The 21,421-nt window shown below is 40.8% G+C and overlaps 1 protein-coding gene and 1 pseudogene across 1 annotated transcript in view; both read right to left on the reverse strand.

Moving 5' to 3' along the window:
• FBXO42 (F-box protein 42) overlaps positions 1 to 21,421 on the reverse strand; it is a 92,380-nt gene that overhangs the window by 12,767 nt on the left and 58,192 nt on the right. The window lies entirely within an intron of this gene.
• Positions 8,163 to 15,874, reverse strand: LOC142861941 (GTPase NRas pseudogene; annotated as a pseudogene).

Consider the following 21,421-nt stretch of genomic DNA (forward strand, 5'->3'; position numbering starts at 1 on the left):
AGGACCTGGAGGCTGCAGTGAGCTATGACGACAACACCATACTTTAGCCTGTGTGACAGAGTGAGACCCTGTCTAAACAAACAAAAACCAAAAAAACAAGTAAAATAATATATATAACTGGTTTCAGCATAGTAGTAGCGTAAACCTTCTAGACTAGAATGTGGATTTGGATTTGAGATACTGCAGATTCTAGCTTTTAAAATCAAATATATAAAGGGAAGCAGCAGACCAAGGGCCCCTCAAAACAGCTGCATGTGGAAATAAACAAAAATTTTAAAAATTTGTTTTTTTGAAACAGGGTCTTGCTCTGTGGCCCAGAGTAGAGCGTGCAGTGGCATCATCATAGCTCAGTGCAACCTCCAACTCCTAGAATGCCAGCAGGCTAACCACTATGCCCTGTGAATTTTTAGGTTTTTTCGTATAAAGGAAGGTCTTACTCTAGCTCAGGATAGTCTTGAACTCCTGACCTCAAGCAATCTTCCCACCTTGGCCCCCCAAAGTGCTAGGATTACAGGCATGAGCCACCTCATCCGTCCCCAAAATACAATTTTTAATGTAAATTGGGGAATTAGTATCAAAAATTTTAAATTGTTTATGCTTCAAATCAGTGATTCCATTTCTGGAGATTAATCTAATGAGATAACTGGGCAAATAAAAAAAAGAAATATATACCCAATTAATACTAATACCCAACTAATTTTCTATTTTTTGTAGAGACAGGGTCTTGCTGTTGTTCAGGCTGGTCTTTAACTCAAACTCAAGTGATCCTCCTGCCTCGGCCTCCCAGAGTGCCAGGATTATAGGCATGAGCTACTGTGCCTGGCCCCTATAACATCTTTTGAAATAAATGATCAATACTTCACGAGGAAAGACAAACCAATATTTATCAGTTCTAGGTTTAAAGAGATTATGAATATAAGAATACATACTTCCCAGGTGAAAAATATACTTAGAATTTTAAAGTGTTGGTAAAACATAATATATAATGAAGTCAGAAGACCACACTTTGATTTGCACTGTGCAACACAGTCACCATTAGCCACACGGTTGCCAGTGGCTACCAAACTGAAGAGCACAGACACAGAACATTTCCATCATCACAGAAAGTTCTATTGGATAGCAATATTTTATTTTATTTTATTTTATTTCTTCTTCATACTATCTCTAATGGATAGCAATATTTTAGAAAAAAGATTTTATCTTTATAAACAGTGTGCCTATGTTTGGGGAGTATGGGAAAGGTGCTAGGGATGGATGACTTGACTAAGAGAAATTACAATTACTGCTATACTACTGTATTTCCCTGAAAATAAGACCTACCCATAAAATAAGCCCTAGCAGGATTTGGAAGCAATCCCGCAATATAAGCCCTACCCCCAAAATGAGACCTAGTGGTGGGCGTGGCTACGCACTGCACCTGCACATTTCCTCGCGGAGTGGTAAAGACGACAAGCAGCCTTTCTCAACTGCCCCAGGAGAGCTCTATTGCTCGGTATGAGAGATTGGGGCCAATGGTTCTAAAGGAAATAGTCGCAAGAAATTCAGGATGGAATTCGGGGTTTGGAGAGTTAGGATGATGCTCCAGAAGACGACGACTTAACTATATTTGAATAAATGTAGATTGTTGTACCGCACTTAAAAAAAATAACACATCCCCTGAAAATAAGCCCTAGGGTGTCTTCTTGAGGAAAAATAAATATAAGACCCTGTCTTATTTTCAGGGAAACACGGTACACATATAATGTTTGACTTATTTGTTGTAAATTGGATACTTTAAATTCCTGCTATTTTAAAAATCAATACTATAAAGTCTAAAACTAGTGTCCTAGTTTTATCATTTCTAAAAACCTACTTATTTCATATTTTGAATTTGTTTAAAACAGATGGTCCTTAATTGCCTCTCAACTGTCTTAATGCAAGCTTACAAATCAAATGAATTAAATTTAGGGTGAGGTTAGAGACCGTGGGACTTCATGAACTTTGGCCATATCTGCATCTTAAAAGAATAAATGTTCTCTTTAGCCAAGTGGAATTGTGGAAAACAAACAACAGGTCTTTATTAGAATTTTGAGAAAAATAAGAAAAGCCATTTCAAATTATATATCCTTACTCATTTTTCAAAAAGTTCCAGGAAAAGCCAGCCATTTAAACACTGCTTATAAACTTTCTTTTAAAATACACGACCATACATCATTACACCAGGGAAATAACTAACTTTTTATGGACTAGCCACAGATTAAGTGTCAGGTCCAACTCTGAAGAACTGCCCCTATGTGCATGTAATTCATTCCAAACAGCAGCTACAGGCTGGGCTTGGTGGCTCGCACCTGTAATCCTAGCACTCTGGGAGGCCAAGGCGGGAGGATCGCTCAAGGTCAAGAGTTTGAGACCAGTCTGAGAAAGCGTGACACCCCCATCTCTACTAAAAATAGAAAGAAATTAGCTGGACAACTAAAAATACATATAGAAAAAATTAGCTGGGCATGGTGGCGCATGCCTGTAGTCCCAGCTACTCAGGAGGCTGAGGCAGTAGGATTGCTTGAGCCCAGGAGTTTGAGGTTGCTGTGAGCTAGGCTGATGCCACAGCACTCTAGCCCGGGTGACAAGAGTGAGACTTTGTCTCAAAACAAACAAACAAACAAACAAACAAAACAAAACAAAACCCAGTAGCTGCAATGATGTAATACAAACTTAATAAATTTTTTATTAAAGCACATCCACCCACCATAGTAGTAACTGATTAATTTGAAATGTTGGCCTAGCATGGTGGCTCACACCTGTAATCCTAGCACTCTGGGAGGCTAAGGCGGGAGGATCACTCAAGGTCAAGAGTTGGAAACCAGCCTGAGCAAGAGTGAGACCCCATATCTACTAAAAATAGAAAGAAATTATATGGACGACTAAAAGTGTATACAGAAAAAATTAGCCGGCCATGGTGGCACATGCCTGTAGTCCCAGCTACTCGGGAGGCTGAGGCAGAAGGATCATTTGAGCCCAGGACTTTGAGGTTGCTGTGAGCTAGGTTGACACCACGGCACTTTAGCTGGGACAACAAAGTGAAACTCTTGTCTCAAAATAAATAAAATAAAATAAAAAGAAAGAAATCTTATATAATCTAGCAGACACTTCACAGCTAAAAGGTGCATCATCACTATGGTGACATATGATAAAATAAATACCCCTCCCTCATGAAAACTCACAAAATGAAGGTTTTACACTCGTTCGGCTATTTCTTGGCCTGCCTTCAAAATAACAAGGCCACTGGGACTCTAAATGCAGTGTAAGTGTTGTTTTTGCACAAAGGTGAAGGAAAAAGGGCGTCGCTCACTGAGGTTCCCATGGAACCTGTGGTTTTAGCACCACAGAACCCAATGTGCCCTTATCAAGCGTGGAAGGACATGTCACCTAAACCTATTCCCCCCAAGTCAATGGTCATCCTCATAGGATTCACTCCCCAAATACACCAAAGGCCTAATTGCACAGCAGATACGATCAATGGAGAGAATTTCAAAACAAGGCACAAGCCCAAAAGCAGCTGTGGGAAACTGGATAATCAGATAGGCAACCTATGCAACAGAACTAACATTCCCTAAAATTGCTAATTGGTTCAGATATTTCCCAAGGTTCCTAAGAAAATTTCACATGTGAAAGACAGTGGTAGAATTACAAGGCATTCATGTTTACTTTTGCAAAGAAGCTGGTAAAAAAGTGAAGCAATTCCAAATTCTGGTTTGGTTTCTATGCTACTTTCCCACAATTGTAGTTTCTAGTCACACAGAACCCAGGACTAGAAGAGCAGCTCAACTATTTGATAACAAGATAAAACAAGCACCTTTTAAAACTGGGGATGCCTGTATTTTATGTATGATTAAAAAATTATTTTTTACATCTCCATACTATCATAATTATTTATTATTAGTTTATTAAGGTATTATAAATAATGCTTATCATTTGTGTGCCTATTATGTGCTAAGTGCTAAGCATTTTATACATATTACCGCACTTAGTCATTACAACCGTACAATGTAGGTATTACTAGCCTCATTTACAGATGAATAATAACAGTAGTAAGAACTAATGCATAATGCTTACTATGAGCCAGGCACTGTACTGTTCTATGTACCTCACGAAAACCAAAAAAGGAAAAAAAAGATCCAATTCCATGTTCTGAGTCATCAAGAAATCCAACCTTAATGAAAGAAAAGAGTTAAGCCTAGGCTGGGTGAGATGGCTCACGTCTGTAATCTTAAGACTCTGGGAGGCCGATCTGGGAGGCCAAAGCCAAGGTGGGAGGACTGCTTGACCTTAGGAGTTCAGACCAGCCTGAGCAAGAGTGAGATCCTGTCTCTATTAAAATTGGAAATATTAGTTTCTACTAAAAATAGGAGTGCATCCTGGTGCACATTTGTAGTCCCAGCTACTTGGGAGGCTGAGGCAGGAGGACTGCTTGAGCCCAGGAGTTTGAGGCTGCAGTGAGCTACAATAATGCCACTGTACTTACTCTAACCAGGACAACAGAGTGAGACTGTTTCAAAAAAAAAAAAAAAAATGTTAATCTCTTCTTTTTGGAAGTTCAGGTTTAGGTCAGAGTCTCCATTAAAAAAAGATGTTTAATGGCTGGGCTTGTGTGACTCATGCCTGTAATCCTAACACTTTAGGAGGCCAAGGCAAGAGGATCTGCTTGAGGCTAGGAGTTTGAGAGCAGCCTAGGCAAGAGTGAGGCCCCATCTCTACAAAACATAAAAAGTTAGCTGGGCGTGGTGATGTGTGCCTGTAGTCCCAGGTACATGGGAGGCTAAGGCAGGAGGATCCTCTTGAGTTCAGGACCTCGAAGTTGCAGTGAGCTATGATAATACCACTGTACTCTAGCCTGGGTAACACAGTGAGATGCTGTGGAAAGAAGAAGAAGAAGAAAAAAAAAAAAAAGACATTTCAAGACCTCCAAGAAGAGCTCTATGGGGCTCACAGTGCCTTTGGTCCCTGACCACACTGCTGGCTCTGAGTGCAAGTGGCCCTAGACAATAATAGCCAGATGTCACCAGATGAGAGACAGATTTATAATCCCACAACTTTCTCAATGTCACTTACGGTCTCAACAAATACAACTGTCACTTTAGTTTTAGATTTTCTAGATAGCACATTTCATATCTTTGGAGAGAAATTATTTATTTCTTTATTTAAGAAAATAAAAATACTTAAAAATACTTTCAAATAAAATAATCAAACAATATAGAACTTCTAAAAGAAAAAGTGAAAGTCCTTCCTATCCCCTGGAAAATGGTTGTGCACAATTGTCAAAATATAATTTTTAAAAAAACTAGAAACTTATCTTTTTTTTTAATTGAGACAAAGTCTTGCTCTGTTGCCCAAGCTAGAGTGCTGTGGCATCAGCCTAGCTCACAGCAACCTCAAACTCCTGGGCTCAAGTGATCCTCCTGCCTCAGCCTCCAGAGTAGCTAGGACTGCACAGGTGCACAACATCAAGCCGAGCTAATTTTTCTTATTTTTTTTGTAGAGATGGGGTTCTCAAGTGACATTACCCAGGCTGGTCTTGAACTTTTGGTGTCAAGCAATATTCCAGCCTTGGCCTCCCAAAGTACTGGGATTACAAGCATGTGAGGTACTGGACATTGCTTTAGAGCAGTAGTTATCAAACTTTAGCTGTATCAGAAGCAGCTAGAGGACTTGTTAAAACAGATTGCAGCTGGGCACGGTGGCTCATGCCTGTAATCCTAGCACTCTGAGAGGCCGAGGTGGGAGGAACGTGGGCTCAGGAGTTCGAGTAAGAGCGAGACCCTGTCTCTACCATAAATAGATAAAAATTAATTGGCCAACTAAAAATATATAGAAAAAATTAGCCGAGCATGGTGGCGCATGCCTGTAGTCCCAGCTACTCGGGAGGCTGAGGCAGCAGGATCGCTTGAGCCCAGGAGTTTGAGGTTGCTGTGAGCTAGGCTGACACCACAGCACTCACTCTAGCTTGGGCAACAGAGTGAGACTCTGTCTCAAAACAAACAAACAAAAAAACACACACACAGATTGCTGGGCTCTACCTTTGAGTTTCCTATTTAGTAGGTGTGGGGTGGAGCCTGAGATTGCTTTCTAACAAGTTCCTAGGTGATATTTATGGTTTGAGGACCAGATTTTGAGAACCATGTACTACAGAGTTTAATAATCCTTGGGGTGAGCATATAAGATGATGCTTCAATAGGATATTAAAAGGGCATTCAGTCATCTTTTTGCTTTATTTCCAAGTTTTAGATGATCTTTCTTAACATTGAACCTTAACCAGACTTTTTTCCTGTGCATACACTATATATGAATACAAAGAACTCTTCATTTTGATAGCAGAGTTAAGATAAGGATCCAAAATGGGGCCAGGTGTGGTGGCCCTCACCTGTAATCCTAGCACCCTGAGAGGCCGAGGCGGGTGGATGGCTCAAGGTCAGGAGTTTGAAACCAGCCTGAGCAAGAGTGAGACCCCGTCTCTACTAAAAATAGAAAGAAATTAATTGGCCAACTAAAAATATATGTAGAAAAAAAGTCGGGCATGGTGGCATATGCCTATAGTCCCAGCTACTCGGGAGGCTAAGACAGGAGCATCGCCTGAGAACAGGAGTTTGAGGTTGCTGTGAGCTAGGCTGACTCTACAGCACTCACTCTAGCTTGGGCAACAGAGTGAGACTCTGTCTCAAAAACAAAAAACAAAACACAAGAGTTCGGAAAAAAAAAAAAAAAAAACAACCCAATGGGTTTTACTTGACAAATGCTTTGATTAAAAGGGGTACTGACAGGAACTACTTCAGTCTTTTCTTTTTTTTCATACTGCAAAATAAATAAAAAGAAAAAATTGTTCCCTCTACTAGCTTTCAGGAAAATCACTGTAAGACTTACTTACAGCAAATAAGTGATTTGCTAATGGTTCTCCATGACTCTGAAAATAGAATGGTCTAGGACTAGGATTTGGGGGCTTATAAGAGGTAAAGTTTCAAAACAAGAAAAGTGTAAGCATGACAAATTTAATCTTGAGACTTACTAGCATGTCAATTAATCCAAAAGAAAAGCACTGGGCAAAATGTTCACTGAGTTCATGGAATCCCAGAATGTTTTGGCTTGTGATTTGCTTTTTAAAGGTACCACAGCATAGTCTAAATTGCTTTTTTTTTTTTTTTTGAGACAGAATCTCGCTTTGTTGCCCAGACTAAAGTGAGTGCCATCATCAGCCTAGCTCACAACAACCAAACTCCTGGGTTCAAGCGATCCTCCTGCCTCAGCCTCCCGAGTAGCTGGGACTACAGGCATGTACCACCATGCCCGGCTAATTTTTTCAATATATATTAGTTGACCAATTAATTTCTTTCTATTTATAGTAGAGACGGGGTCTTGCTCTTGCTAGTTTCGAACTCCTAACCTCGAGCAATCCACCTGCCTCGGCCTCCCAGAGTGCTAGGATTACAGGCGTGAGCCACCGAGCCTGGCCCTAAATTGCTTTTAAACTAGCAAATATTTTCCCTGGATGCTTTCAAATTATTTTACTTTATAGTAAAGATGCTAAAAGGGACAGTGAAGAATGAAATCGAACTGAGGTTGAGGTCATATTTCCATTTCATATTAACAATTCTGCACAGAAACTCACTTTCTCAGGGTAGGTTCAATGAAAGGCATTCACTTGCAGCTCTGCAGGCAGTACCAGTCTTCAGATAAAACTGGCCTCAAGGGCAAAATAAGATCAGATTAACAAAACCCTACCACACCAGTTGCTTTTGTGTGGGTAACTTTTTTGTGGTAGTGAAGAGAGTCAAATTGGTATGTGTATGGGGGATGGGAAGGATGAATTTTGCTAATAAAACCAAAGCTGGTCTTGGAAAGCTCTCATTAAGCTTGAACCTTGGTAGAGCTGTCATCACAGTGGTGTGTGAAGTGACTGACCTTGACAGCCAGAGTTCAGAGGTCAGGAGGAAGAATAATTTGGGGAGGAATTTACCAGAATACCACATTAGCATCAGAATCAGAAAACTTAGAGGGCACAAGAGGACAGGCTGGCACTTAACTTATAACTTAGGAGGCAACAGATCCCTTGAAGAAAAAAAAAAACTATCGGAGTTACAATTTAACTGCTTACTCTAAAATGTTTACATCTCTAAATTATTTTTTATTTTATTTTATTTTTTTTTGAGCCAGTCTCACTCTGTTGCCCGGGCTAGAGTGCCATGGCATCAACCTAGCTCACAGCAACGTCAAACTCCTGGGCTCAAGTGATCCTCCTGCCTCAGCCTACCAAGTAGCTGGGTCTACAGGCACGCGCCACCATGCCTGGCTAATTTTTTCTATATAGTTTTAGTTGGCCAATTAATTTCTTTCTATTTTTAGTAGAGATGTGGTCTCACTCTTGCTCAGGCTGGTTTCAAGCTCCTGACCTTGAGGGATCCTCCTGCCTGGGCCTCCCAGAGTGCTAAGATTACAGGGGTGAGCCACCACGCCTGGCCTACATCTCTAAATTGTTTTGATTTTGCAGGTAATACCTTATAATAAGAACAACAAAAAAGGATGTTTCATAATTTTGTGGTTTGGGGAAGGGCAAAAGGAAAATTAAGAAAAATACTTCAAAATTCTTAAGTATAGTCTGTCTTGGCTGAGTGCAGGGGCTCACACCTGTAATCCTAGCACTCTGAGAGGCTCAGGTGGGATAATCACCTGAGGTCAGGAATTCAAGACCAGCCTTAGCAAGAGTGAGACTTCCTGTCTCTACTACCAATAGAAAGAAATTAGCTGGCAACTAAAAATAGGAAAAATTAGCTGGACGTGGTAGTGCACACCTGTAGTCCCAGCTATGCAGGAGGCTGAGGCAGGAGGATCATTTGAGCCTAGGAGTTTGAGGTTAGAGGCTGCTGTGAGGTAGGCTGACACCATGGCACTCTAGCCTGGGCAACAGAGTTAGACTCTGTCTCCCCCCACCCCCCAAAAAAAAGTAAAGTCTGTTTTGACTGTAAACACCTTGAAGACAAATATAATAACTATTCAGAATGGTCTCCAAAGTATGCCGCCCAAGGACCACAGGGGTTCTATAGATACCAGTTTCTCTTCTGGTAATAAAAATATTTCCAGCTTAACATCAACATGGCCAATAACAACTACAATAAGCCTTTGCATTTACACAGATGTCCATAGAACATACAAGAATACACTGCTTTAAAGAAACAAAGTAGGATCCAGCTAAATGCATCGAGTAGAAAAATAAAAGAAAGTAGGTGATAAATATATTACAGAACCCTGAAACTCCTGCTTTCCAAGACTTAGTTCTATCCCTCTTTAATTTCAGTTATAACCAGGGATGTTGAAATTATCCATTTAGAGTCTCCCAATAAGATTATACTATCCTAAAGGGCAGGGACTATTTCTTAAGAAAATGTCTGCTGAATTGAAACCAACTGTGGAAACCAAATGGTTATATTAACAGACTCTTCAGGAGTTGGAGTCAGAACTGGCTCCACCTAATCACAACATACCAAATATTTCTTTGGGTGTCCCCCTTTCTCTACTCCAATTTTTTTCTTCCCATTTTATCCTTCAGTTGCAACAAGGCCAGAAAAGTTACTGACTGATATAAAAACTCACTGATACTAGACAAAGCTTGTCAAGATCTCAGTCTTCAGGGTACACATTTTTATTATTATTACTATGCCCACATTTTAAAGAACATCACTTTCTGGGTTATTTATGAAACATCCAAACAACAGGAACTTTTGTAATGGGCATGATAAACTTTTAGATCCTGTATAACTATACATGCCACAGGCATGAACAAAAAAGAAATTCTCTTCTGGCATCATTTTCACTTCTAAACAAACCCACATGAAAGACCACTTGATGGGCAGCACTTATCAGCTAAAAATTAACAACATGAAAACCAGTAATAGTTCCTCGTTACTATTTCAAGTAGTCTTTTGATGATTTCTGGGGGAGGAGAGGAGGTCCAGAGTCTCAGTTTAATCTGATAATTTGTTAATTGCCATTTTAATCAGGAGGTACTCTTTCAAGTGGCTGCATTTAGAAGTGAAAACAATGTTGCTAGTCATAAAGTTTCTGGTCTCCTATCAGAACCGGAAAATCCTAGTCAGCCTGTGGGGAGAGCCAAACTGAAATATGGTAAAATCTTATTTATTCTCTCCCTTGGAGGACCAAAGGTTACCCAGATCTATGCTATGCAAATCTTCCCACTCTTCTCTCCAGCAGGAGAGAAATGTGTACCCACCTTAGAAAAGCATGCATTCTGGAAAAATCCCAGGATCTGAACTTTATAAATAAACAGGAAGGATTCCTTCCTTTCCTAGGGGAACCCACTGGCTCTGTTCTCATTCACATGTCCCGAGACCACCACAGGTCCAGGTTGTTCCAGGACTGCACAGGGCTGGAGGAAACAAGGAAAAATCACCACCTTATAAAGATTAACCAGGCATGGGTCCACGGGTCAGTGAGGAGCTAATACAACAGAGAATTTAATGTATCCATTGAAGTAACATCCTATGCCTTCTTAATAGAGATTAGCCCATGCAAGTGGAGTCTGTACCTTGGGTGCTTCACTTCTGCAAAAACAGAAAAATGTTGATGGATACTGAAATATTTCATAGTCATTTTAATCAAAAGTACATCATCTTAGTAAGAATAAATAATGTGCCTTAAAAATAAAGTATAAAAAATTGTGAACAGAATCCTAACTCATTAGTTTGCCACCTTTCCCCTCATTGGTCAGATTTCCTTTAAAAATCTATCCATCCATGTAAGTCCTAGTTCTATAGACATTTTTTTTTTGGAGACAGGGTCTCACTATGCTGCCCAGGATGGACTTGAACTCCCAAGATCTGGGAACATAAGGTTCCTCTGACAGTAATATTTCATTACAAATACTACTTTTCAATCTAATTTCCAGAGAAACAGGTTACCAAATCACACACAAGTATTGTGAAACTAAACTGCCCAAAGTTGGAAGTGGTAGGCTATGTCTTCTTCTCATACCTCACTCCTCCTCAAGCCCAACTTCTTTTCTAACCTCCAGACACTCCTCTTGGTTAGTCGCAACCATGGGACCATACCCTGCAGGGCCCAGTACAGTAACATGGGAAGGCTGCACATAACAACTCCCCTGTGGGTTGTTAAGATTTCTCCTGTATTTGGAGAAGGAGATTATCAAATTATTCAGTTCCTACTGCTCATTATCCTTAAAATGTACAAGTGAAGAAAATAAAAATCTTTCTGTTATACCAAATATGAGCATAAAAATGAATGCATGGGAAGAGGTTTTCAGATACTTATAAATAAATGTATTTGGAGTACCTGCCACCAGTAGCCTTGAAATACTGGGCTCACTGGTCTGTTTCAGTCAGAGTATCAAAAACACATTTTCTCAAAGCGGAAACGAAAATTAAATGCTAATATCCTAAAGCCATATTACAACAGAGGGTGTACATATATTAACACATGTATATGGGGAATCTAAAGTTAGGGTTCTCTCAAGACTGATACACCCTATACCTACTCTGCAGGGATTCTGATTACTAATACCAATGAACTATAACTCTATAAAATGTAAAAAGAAATATATAGGCCCTAGCTAATGAAAACAATGTGGAGAAGCCCCATTCTAATTTAGAGTTCTCAATTTATTACCTGGACACATTTTCTCTGATCCTATTCTCATACAACATACGGAGAGGAAAGGAAATGTAAAACTTCTTTTCTACTCTCCAGGGGCTCCATCGGCCTGCTAGTACTAGGAAGGATTGTCAGTAGTTGTTGGCTAAAACATAGATGCATCCCAAGCAAGGTACCTGGATGCCAGCCCAGACACTTCCTGCTGCTAATCTCCAGGAGACATTTCCTACTATAGCAGGTCTCAGAATTTCTGCCTCCTGGTGGGCAGATTTCTTGGTAACCACAGGGAGAGTGGAAACAAAGAGGGAGCAGAGGTATAAGATCCTCTCTTTCAGCCCTGGCCTATAACAAAAGCTGAGGTGTGTAGGGGACTGACATATATTTTCCTAGTTTAAGAATTAAAGTTAGTGGCCGGGCGCTGTGGCTCACGCCTATAATCCTAGCACTCTGGGAGGCCAAGGTGGGCAGATTGCTCGAGGTCAGGATTTCAAAACCAGCCTGAGCAAGAGAGAGATCCCGTTTCTACTATAAATAGAAATTAATTGGCCAACTAATATATATAGAAAAAAATTAGCTGGGCACTGTGGCGCATGTCTGTAGTCCCAGCTACTTGGGAGGCTGAGGCAGGAGGATTGCTTGAGCCCAGGAGTTTGAGGTTGCTGTGAGCTATGCTAACACCACGGCACTCACTCTAGCCTGGGCAACAGAGTGAGACTCTGTCTCAAAAAAAAAAAGAAAAAAGAATTAAAGTTAGTGAGTAATGAGTGTTTGAAAGTAATCTGTTCTGGACAAGGTCCTTGTGATAAACAAGGATGTTGCCTAGAGGCATAACAAAGGACCTGAGTTGTAAGCAAGCAGAGCTACCCCATCCCACAGCATTGGGGGTCTGGAGGCCACAAGATAAACACATTCTTCCTGTGATTGTTGCGTACACCCCATAAGATGGCTGGTTAGTCAATGATGGGTAAGACCCCTCAAGGGAGGGGCGACCTAAGCCAGGCACAGCTGCCAGGGTTCAGCCGAAGATCTTAGGGGGTCACCCTAAGAGAAGCTGGGGATGAGAAATGCCCCCTGTGGCTCACCTTGCCCATCCTTGCTAATCTCGGTCCTTTATCTATGCCTAGTGCCTAGAGCAACCACTTTGAAATTCTGAGTCAGGGGATATCTCCTTCCCTAAGGCTATGCTTTCTGGAATTTATGGCTATCGCTGCCACGCCTGGGTGGTTACGTACAAGGAACTAACTTTAATCTTTTAGAGTATAAAAATAAAATGGACCCGGTGTATTGGTGTATTACTACTCGAGTCAACCGTCTGTCCGTGTGTCTGCATTTTTCTTTGTGTCCTGCATTTGTGTTTTATGTTCTGTGTTCATCCTCCGTCCTGTAAACGGGCCACGACAGAGGTGGATATTCTGCTATGAGCCCTGTCTTAGTTCATTTTCTGTTGCTTACAACAGAATACCTGAAACTGGGTTAATTTATAAAGAAAAGGAATTTACTTATTAGAGTTATGGAGGCTGAGAAGTCCAAGGTCAAGGAGCTGACCTTGGTGAGGGCCTTCTTGCTGGTGGGACTCCTGCAGAGTTCCAAGGTGGGCATAGGGCATCATATGGCCCGAGGGCTGAGTGTGCTAGCTCAGGTCCTTCTTCCTTTTCTTTTTTTTTTTTTTTTCATTGTGAAAGTTGGATTTAATTGAAGTTGAGAAGACTAGGATGGACTCAAAAGCCAGTATTCACCTTTGTATTTATGAACACAGAGCAGATGCCAATTTGTAAAATATAGCTGATAACATTACAAACAAACCAAACAGCAACATCAACTATATTCTTGGCAAAACAGTAATTTATGACATTTTTCCAAAAACTAACATAGTTCTAAGTTCAACAGTAAACAGAAAAAAGATCACCAGTAGTTGCTACTTTAGAGCTCAAGACACTGTTTTCAACAGAATTTCATGTCTATAGTTTGGTTCTCTGTTTCAGAGCACAAATTGCTTTCAGATGAAAAACCTGGGGTGGTGGAGGTGTATTTGTGTGTGCTGGGGAGAACCAAGGGCAGAAAAATACCAGGGAGTAACAAGAGGTGCATTTCTCTGGTCAGACAACCATGTGAGGAGGTAGTTATTCTGAGAACTTCTCAACTAGAGAATATTGTACTGATCTACTGAGAGTTGGAGAAGTAGCAGGAGCTTCTTCATAAGACTGAAGATAGCAACAGAAATACTTCTCCTCCAGGGAAATCAGGACCAGGGTGTCAGTGCTACTTGAAAGTGGCTCTTTTCTGATGACAGAACTTTAAAAGTATCTTGTTACATCACCACACATGGCAACCCCATACAACCTTGAGTCCCATCATCACTGCTGTTGAGTTTTTTTCATTTGGTACTGGCGCATTTCTCTTACCAATGTGTAAAAGGCATCTTCGACACCCTGTCTGGTCTTGGCTGAGGTTTCAATAAATGGAATCCCGTAACTCTTGGCCAGCTCATGGGCTTGTTTTGTGTCAACTCTCCTTGTTGGCAAATCACACTTGTTTCCTACCAGCACCATAGGTACATCATCTGAATCTTTTATTTGCTTAATCTGCTCCCTGTAGAGGTTAATATCTGCAAATGACTTGCTATTATTGATGGCAAATACACAGAGGAAGCCTTTGCCTGTCCTCATGTATTGGTCTCTCATGGCACTGTACTCCTCTTGTCCAGCTGTATCCAGTATGTCCAACAGACAGGTTTCACCATCTATAACCACCTGTTTTCGGTAAGAATCCTCTATGGTGGGATCATACTCATCTACAAAGTGGTTCTGGATTAGCTGGATTGTCAGTGCGCTTTTCCCAACACCACCTGCTCCAACCACCACCAGTTTGTACTCAGACATTTCACACCAGCAAGAATCTCGAGCTCTGCTGCCTCCACTTTGGACAGATTTAGGACCACAACCGGGAAAAATGTTGGAGACCCCGGAACCGCCATGAACAGCCCCCCTCTTCCTTTTCTTATAAAGCTAATAGTTTCACTCCCATGATAGTTTCAGCCCTCATGATCCAATCACTTCTTAAAGGCCCCAGCTATCAATATTGTCACATTGGGGATTAAGTTTCAACATAAGTTTTGGAGGGATGAGCATTCAAATCATAGCAAGCACCATTGCTTCCAATATCCTGCTGGATGGAGTTAGGCAGCATTAAATGGAGACAACAGTTTAATGGGGTCCAACAACTAGGTGCTGACATGGTTAACATCTGTCCAGAAAATAATCCCCAAGTGAAAACTGGGGACAAATTCATGAATATGATCATGCCCCTGACTTTCAACATCCTTTGCTTATTCACTAGAGCCTTCAAGATAAAGTCCAAAGCCCTTACTTATTCCATTCTTTGAGTGCCTACCATGTGCCAGGTACTAGGGTCAGCAGTGAATAAAACAGATAAAAAACAAAAACCAAAACAAAAAAAGACAAAAATCACAGACCCCAGGCAGCTTACAGTCTGCTGGAGGGAGAAAGAAAGTCAGATGGTGGTAAGTGCCAAGGGAAAAAGATGAAGGAGGAAAGGGAGTTGCCTTTTCAAACAGGATAGTGAGGCCAGGCCTCATAGAGGGTGACATGTGAAGCAGGTAAACGAGAGAATCATAAGGATATCCAGGAAAAAAGTTGTTTCAGATAGAAGAAATAGCAAGTGTGAGGCCCAGATGTGAGGCACAGGAATGCAGCAGGTGATGAGGTCAGAGAGATGGAGGAGGGGAAGACTGCATAGGAATTTGTTGGCCATGCTAGATCCCTAACTACCTTTCCAATACCTGCTTGTGCCACTCTCCCCTCACATTTCCTGGTCAGGGAACACAGATCTAGTTGTAGTTCCATAAACATACCATTTTCTCTTACTTCCAATCCTTTGAAATGCTATCTCCTCCCTTCAGCCAAGTAATTCCTATTTAATCTTCAAGACTCAGTTGTCCATAGAGATGTAAGCTGCAAGGGTCAGTGCAATTTTCCAGTAGCTAACAGCTCCGCTGAAAGAGCAAGGGCATGGACAAGAGACTCAAAGTAGCAGGAAGTAGGATGCTTTGGATAAAAGGACATCTTTTTTTTTTTTTTTTTTTTTGAGACAGAGTCTCACTTTGTTGCCCAGGCTAGAGTGAGTGCCATGGCGTCAGCCTAGCTCACAGCAACCTCAAACTCCTGGGCTCAAGCAATCCTTCTGCCTCAGCCTCCCAAGTAGCTGGGACTATAGGCATGCGCCACCATGACCGGCTAATTTTTTCTATATATATATGTTAGTTGGCCAATCAATTTATTTGTATTTATAGTAGGGACAGGGTCTCACTCTTGCTCAGGCTGGTTTTGAACTCCTGACTTCGAGTATCTGCCCGCCTCGGCCTCCCAGAGTGCTAGGATTACAGGCGTGAGCCAGAGCGCCCGGCCAAAAAGGACATCTTAATCCTCAACACTTGTGTACATAAAAATCCATAGTCTTTTCTGATGTTACATTCCAAGTTCTAGACTTGACATGGGCAATGTCTGCCATTTGATGAATTCTTATTTATTTATTTATTTTGAGACAGTGTCTTGTACTATTGCCAGGGCTAGAGTGGCATCATCACAGGTCACTATAACCTCATTCCAGGGTTCAAGGGATCCTCCTGCCTCAGCCTCCTGAGTAACTGGAACTACAGGTGTTCATCACCATGCCCAGCTAATTTTTTTGTAGAGATGGGGTCTTTCTATGTTGCTCAGGCTAGTCTTGAACTCCTGGCATTAAGCGATCCTCCTGCCTCTGCCTTCCAAAGTGATAGGATTATAGGCTTGAGTCACTGTGCTTGGCAGCATTTCATGAATTCTTACCATGACAATTTCACTTTCATGAAAATTTCAACAACGGTCCAATATGCAATTACAAAAATAATCTTGTTGCATGGATGTAAAGCTTGGGCCTAAATTCTTTTGTTTTCTTCTAGATTCCCTAGAGACAAAGCCAGTTTGCCTGATCTTTCAACCAAAGAACTCTGGATAACTTATGAGCAGTTTCTACTCCTTTGGTAATAACTCAGTATATATAAAGATGTCAACTTCATCATCAATTTCCACATTCCATCTCCAACTGAGTACTGTACGTAATCTGAACAAAAACTATGAAAGGTAGGTATTACCAACTTTACCCTAAAGGTAAGGCAACTGAGGTTAAATAACCTGTCTAAGGTCACCCAGTAATTAAGTGACAAAGCTCAAATAGAAACCTGCCTGGGACAAAAATCATGTTCTTCATGATATGACCAACTAGCCTTCCTCCCTCCTACAATACAGTTCCTCTCATCACTTTAGGTCACAGGCACGTAATAATGAGTAGTACCTCTTATTATTAGCCAAGTGGTCTTTCCTCCCCAAACCTTTGTAATACTCAGTTATACCATCAGATCTCCCTACTTGGAGCAGGACTAAAAGAATAGAGAGCTCTTTGGGATGCTTACCATGCCTAGAACATTTGTTAAAGTTGATAAGTAGGTCTCAAGTAAGAAATGAGTGCCTATGCCCACCCAAACTTACATAAGAATGTGGACAGCAGCTATACATATTCAAAGCAGAAATAATCCAACTATCCATCAATAAGTGAACCATTTTTTTTAAAGATTGTATTCATATTATGGAATACTAACAGCAATGTAAAGGAATGACCACTGACAGATGCAACCACATGGATGAATCTCAAAAACACATAGAAAGAAAGAAGCCAGACACAAAAAACTAGTTACTGTACACTTCCATTTATATAAAGTTGAGGAACCAAACTTTCCTATAGTGTTAGAAGTCAGCATAGTAGTTACCTCTGTGAGGTATGATATCGACATAAAAGGGGCATGAAAGAGCTTTCTGAGGTGATGGGAAGTATTTTGAGTCTTAACCTAGTTAATGATCACATGGCTGCATATATATGTAAAAAAATCTTTGAGATATGCACTTAAGATTTATTCATTTTACTATATGTAAATTATATCTTAATAAAATAAATATTATTTTAAGAAAAGAATAGCTGGTCAGGTGTCATGGCTCACAACTGTAATCCTAGCACTCTGGGAGGCCGAGGCAGGAGGATCATTTGAACTCAGGAGTTCGAGACCAGCCTGAGCAAGAGCGAGAGCCCATCTCTACTAAAAATAGAAAAAATTAGCCAGGCATGGTGGCACGTGCTGTAGTCGCAGATACGTGGGAAGCTGAGGCAGGAGGATCACCTGAGCCCAGGAGTTGGAGGTTGCTGTGCTAGGTTGATGCCATGGCACTCTAGCCCAGGCAACAAAGTGAGTCTCTGTCTCAAAGAAAAGAAAAAATTCTGGGAAGCCAAGGAGGGCGGATTGCTCGAGGTCAGGAGTTCGAAACCAGCCTGAGCAAGAGCGAGACCCCATCTCTACTATAAATAGAAAGAAATTAATTGGCCAACTAATATATATAGAAAAAATTAGTCGGTCATGGTGGTGCATGCCTGTAGTCCCAGCTACTCGGGACACTGAAGCAGGAGGATTGCTTGAGCCCAGGAGTTTGAGGTTGCTGTGAGCTAGGCTGACACCACAGCACTCACTGTAGCCTGGGCAACAGAGTGAGACTCTGTCTCAAAAAGAAAAAAGAAAAAGAATAGCTAAAGTCAAAGCTGTTAATGAACTGCAAACCATGTTTCCACTGTTGTCACATGGTATCACCTACTACTTTAGTCAGTAAACAGCAATACCAGCAAACCATTATCAGAATTAAAATTCATGATAGGAGGCCTTCAAGAATCCTTTCCTCACATGAAATGCAACCACCCTGTAACTCATATATGTAAGGCAAATAGTGAGAAACATTTTAAGATTGGGCAGTGGGATTTCAGAAAGCTTATTAAAATGGCAGAGAAGACAAAGGGATATAAAAGCATAAAAGCTAACAAATCAAATATAAAATCCACAGCCCATAATCACTTCTAGAGAGAACTATGGGAAAGGGGAAATTATTGGGGGCACTATTTGTCAGAAAAGCAGAATGAACTAAAGTACAGTTCAAGAGTCCATCTTCCAAAGAAGGGATGAGAGAGAGCTTCTGAGCTTTGAAAGGATTGTTTTCCAGAATTTAAGTTGATATTTATAAGCTAATAAATGACCCAACCCAGCCCTTGCCCACCTAGAAAGAGCACCCCCATAGATTCTTTACAAAATCTCCTCAAAGTCATGAGAGCTGGAAAACTTGAGAAACTAGCCTGATCCTGATTATATGAGAATACAGAGCCAAAAAGGGATCACCAAGCATGAACTGGTCCATGGAACTGCTGAGGGTCCTTAGAACCAAAAGGGTCATTCCTGGGGAAGCAGAAGTTAGAAATGACTCAGAGATAACATCTTTTGTGTTCCTCCATTTAAGATTAACCTTCTATAATTTCATTTAGGGCATAAAATATAGTTAATAAATCTATATAGCACTGGAAATACACAGGGATAAGGCATCATACAAAATGAAGTTTATTATGGTCATAAAACATAAAGTACTACTAGGAAGAGATTACATGGATACTTGAGAATAAACAGAAATGACATTAGATGGTTTGAAAATTTTATTACACAGGGAACCGAAGAGTAACCAAAAACTACTTGTCAAGATGACAGGCAGACAGGATCACAGTGTATAGGTTTGAAAGCTGAGAATTCTAAGGTAAGTCACTGCTTATTCTCAGTGACACTATGGACTTTTATCTAAAATAAGAAAAGGTTTAGAGTGTTTTAAGAAAGGATAAAAAAAAGGCTCATGAGTTTGACCAAATGACTAAAAGTTGAAGGATGCAGGATTTTGAACCCAGAAGAGAAAATGCTAAGGACATATTAATATATTTAGTAATAAAAACATCTGGTAATCAAGGAAAGATCCGTAGGTAAAATTAATTGGGTCTTCTCATTCACAAATAAATTAAAACAATTAAGATCAATTACCTGTTTTTAAGACACAGAATAGAAGGTAGGAGTGTATTTGAAAGGCATGCATACCCTCTTGTTATGTGGTCTGATATTTAGCAGTTAATAAGTACTCACTTCTTCCCTATCTTCATAGATTCGGCATTCTAAGAACACATTTGCATATGATGATAATTTTTTAAATGTCTAAAGTGTTTAGGTGTAAAACAATGTTAAAAGGCAGAATCCAATGTCTGTGAGTACACTAATACCTTATTCTTAAAAATGTCACATCCAGCTATTTCAATGTCAGCACTGATACCTGGGACCTAAGACAAAGGAAGGACTGGGAGATATTTTCCCAGAACAGACTCTATTAGGCCAGGAATGGTGGCTCACACCAGTAATCCTAGCACTCTGGAAAGCCAAGGCATTTGAACATCAGGGGTTCAAGACGAGCCTGAGCAAGAGTGAGATCCCCTATCTCTACTAAAAATAGAAAAATCAGCCCAGTGTTGTGGCACGCACCTGAAATCCCAGCTATTGGGGAAGCTGAGACAGGAGGGTTGCCTGATCCCAGGAGTTTGAGCTAGGCTGACACCACAGCACTCCTCATCAGGACAACAGAGTGAGACTCTGTCTCAAAAAAAAAGAAAAGAAAAAAAAAAGAACAGACTCTACTGTCAGATGCTGCTCTGGTTATTGATCATACCTGGTACCAGGTATCAGTTCCATACTCCCTTATTGACACTTCCTGGCAACATTACCAAAGGCTCAGGAAAGGACAGTAACCTAAGCCTAAGCTTTTCCACCAAACACAAGACAGAAAGCTTTATCAACGGATCTAAGAGTTCCATGTATCTTTTCTAAGGTTTCATTTACATTCTGAGAGAAACAATAACACTCTGGACAGTTATTTCTGGACAGTTCCAGCACTTTCAGTTTTTTTTTTTGTGACAGAGTCTCACTTTGTTGCCCAGGCTAGAGTGAGTGCCATGGCGTCAGCCTAGCTCACAGCAACCTCAATCTCCTGGGCTCAGGCAATCCTCCTGCCTCAGCCTCCTGAGTAGCTGGGACTACAGGCATGCGCCACCATGCCCAGCTAATTTTTTTTTCCTATATATTTTTAGTTGGCCAATTAATTTCTTTCTATTTTTAGTAGAGACGGGATCTCACTCAGGCTGGTTTCGAACTCCTGACCTCGAGCAATCCGCCGGCCTCGGCCTCCCAGAGTGCTAGGATTACAGACGTGAGCCACCACGACTGGCCCAGCACTTTCAGTTTTTAAGGATATTCTGGCCTGCCTACAGACATCTGATATGATGTCTTCCATGCCCCAGCTCCAAAAAGTAAACTAGCTTTTCTGCAGGATTAGTCAGTGATTGTGGGAGATATGATTATTCTTTTATAGAACAGTCCTCAAAAACCAAAATTATTTCCAATGGAGCTGGTGATTCTGAAGAGCTAGAAAGAATTTGATTGTGTTAGGTCACAATAAAAGATATATCTTGTCTTCAGCATCTTGCTCCATACCAAAAAAATTAGAAAGGCAAATCATGTTGATATTTAGAAATTCTTTAAGCTATGAAAGAGTCTCTTCAAGTGACATACCTACTTCTCGTTATGCTTTCCTGATTCTGATGATAAACACAATAGCCAGATAGCTTAGTTATTCCCCTAAAATTCAATAGAATGTCAAGGACCAAGGTCAACTACAAATGACAGGGGAAAAAAAATAGACTATAAAAAAAAGAATTAAGCCAGACACAGTGGTGTGTATCCCAGCTACTTGGGAAGCTGTGGTGGGAGGATCACTTGAGCCCTGGAGTTCGAAGCCAGCCTAGGAAACAGAGATCTTGTCTCAAA

The sequence above is a fragment of the Microcebus murinus genome, chromosome 2 (assembly GCF_040939455.1).
Source record: "Microcebus murinus isolate Inina chromosome 2, M.murinus_Inina_mat1.0, whole genome shotgun sequence".
NCBI classification, from domain to species: Eukaryota; Metazoa; Chordata; class Mammalia; order Primates; family Cheirogaleidae; genus Microcebus; species Microcebus murinus.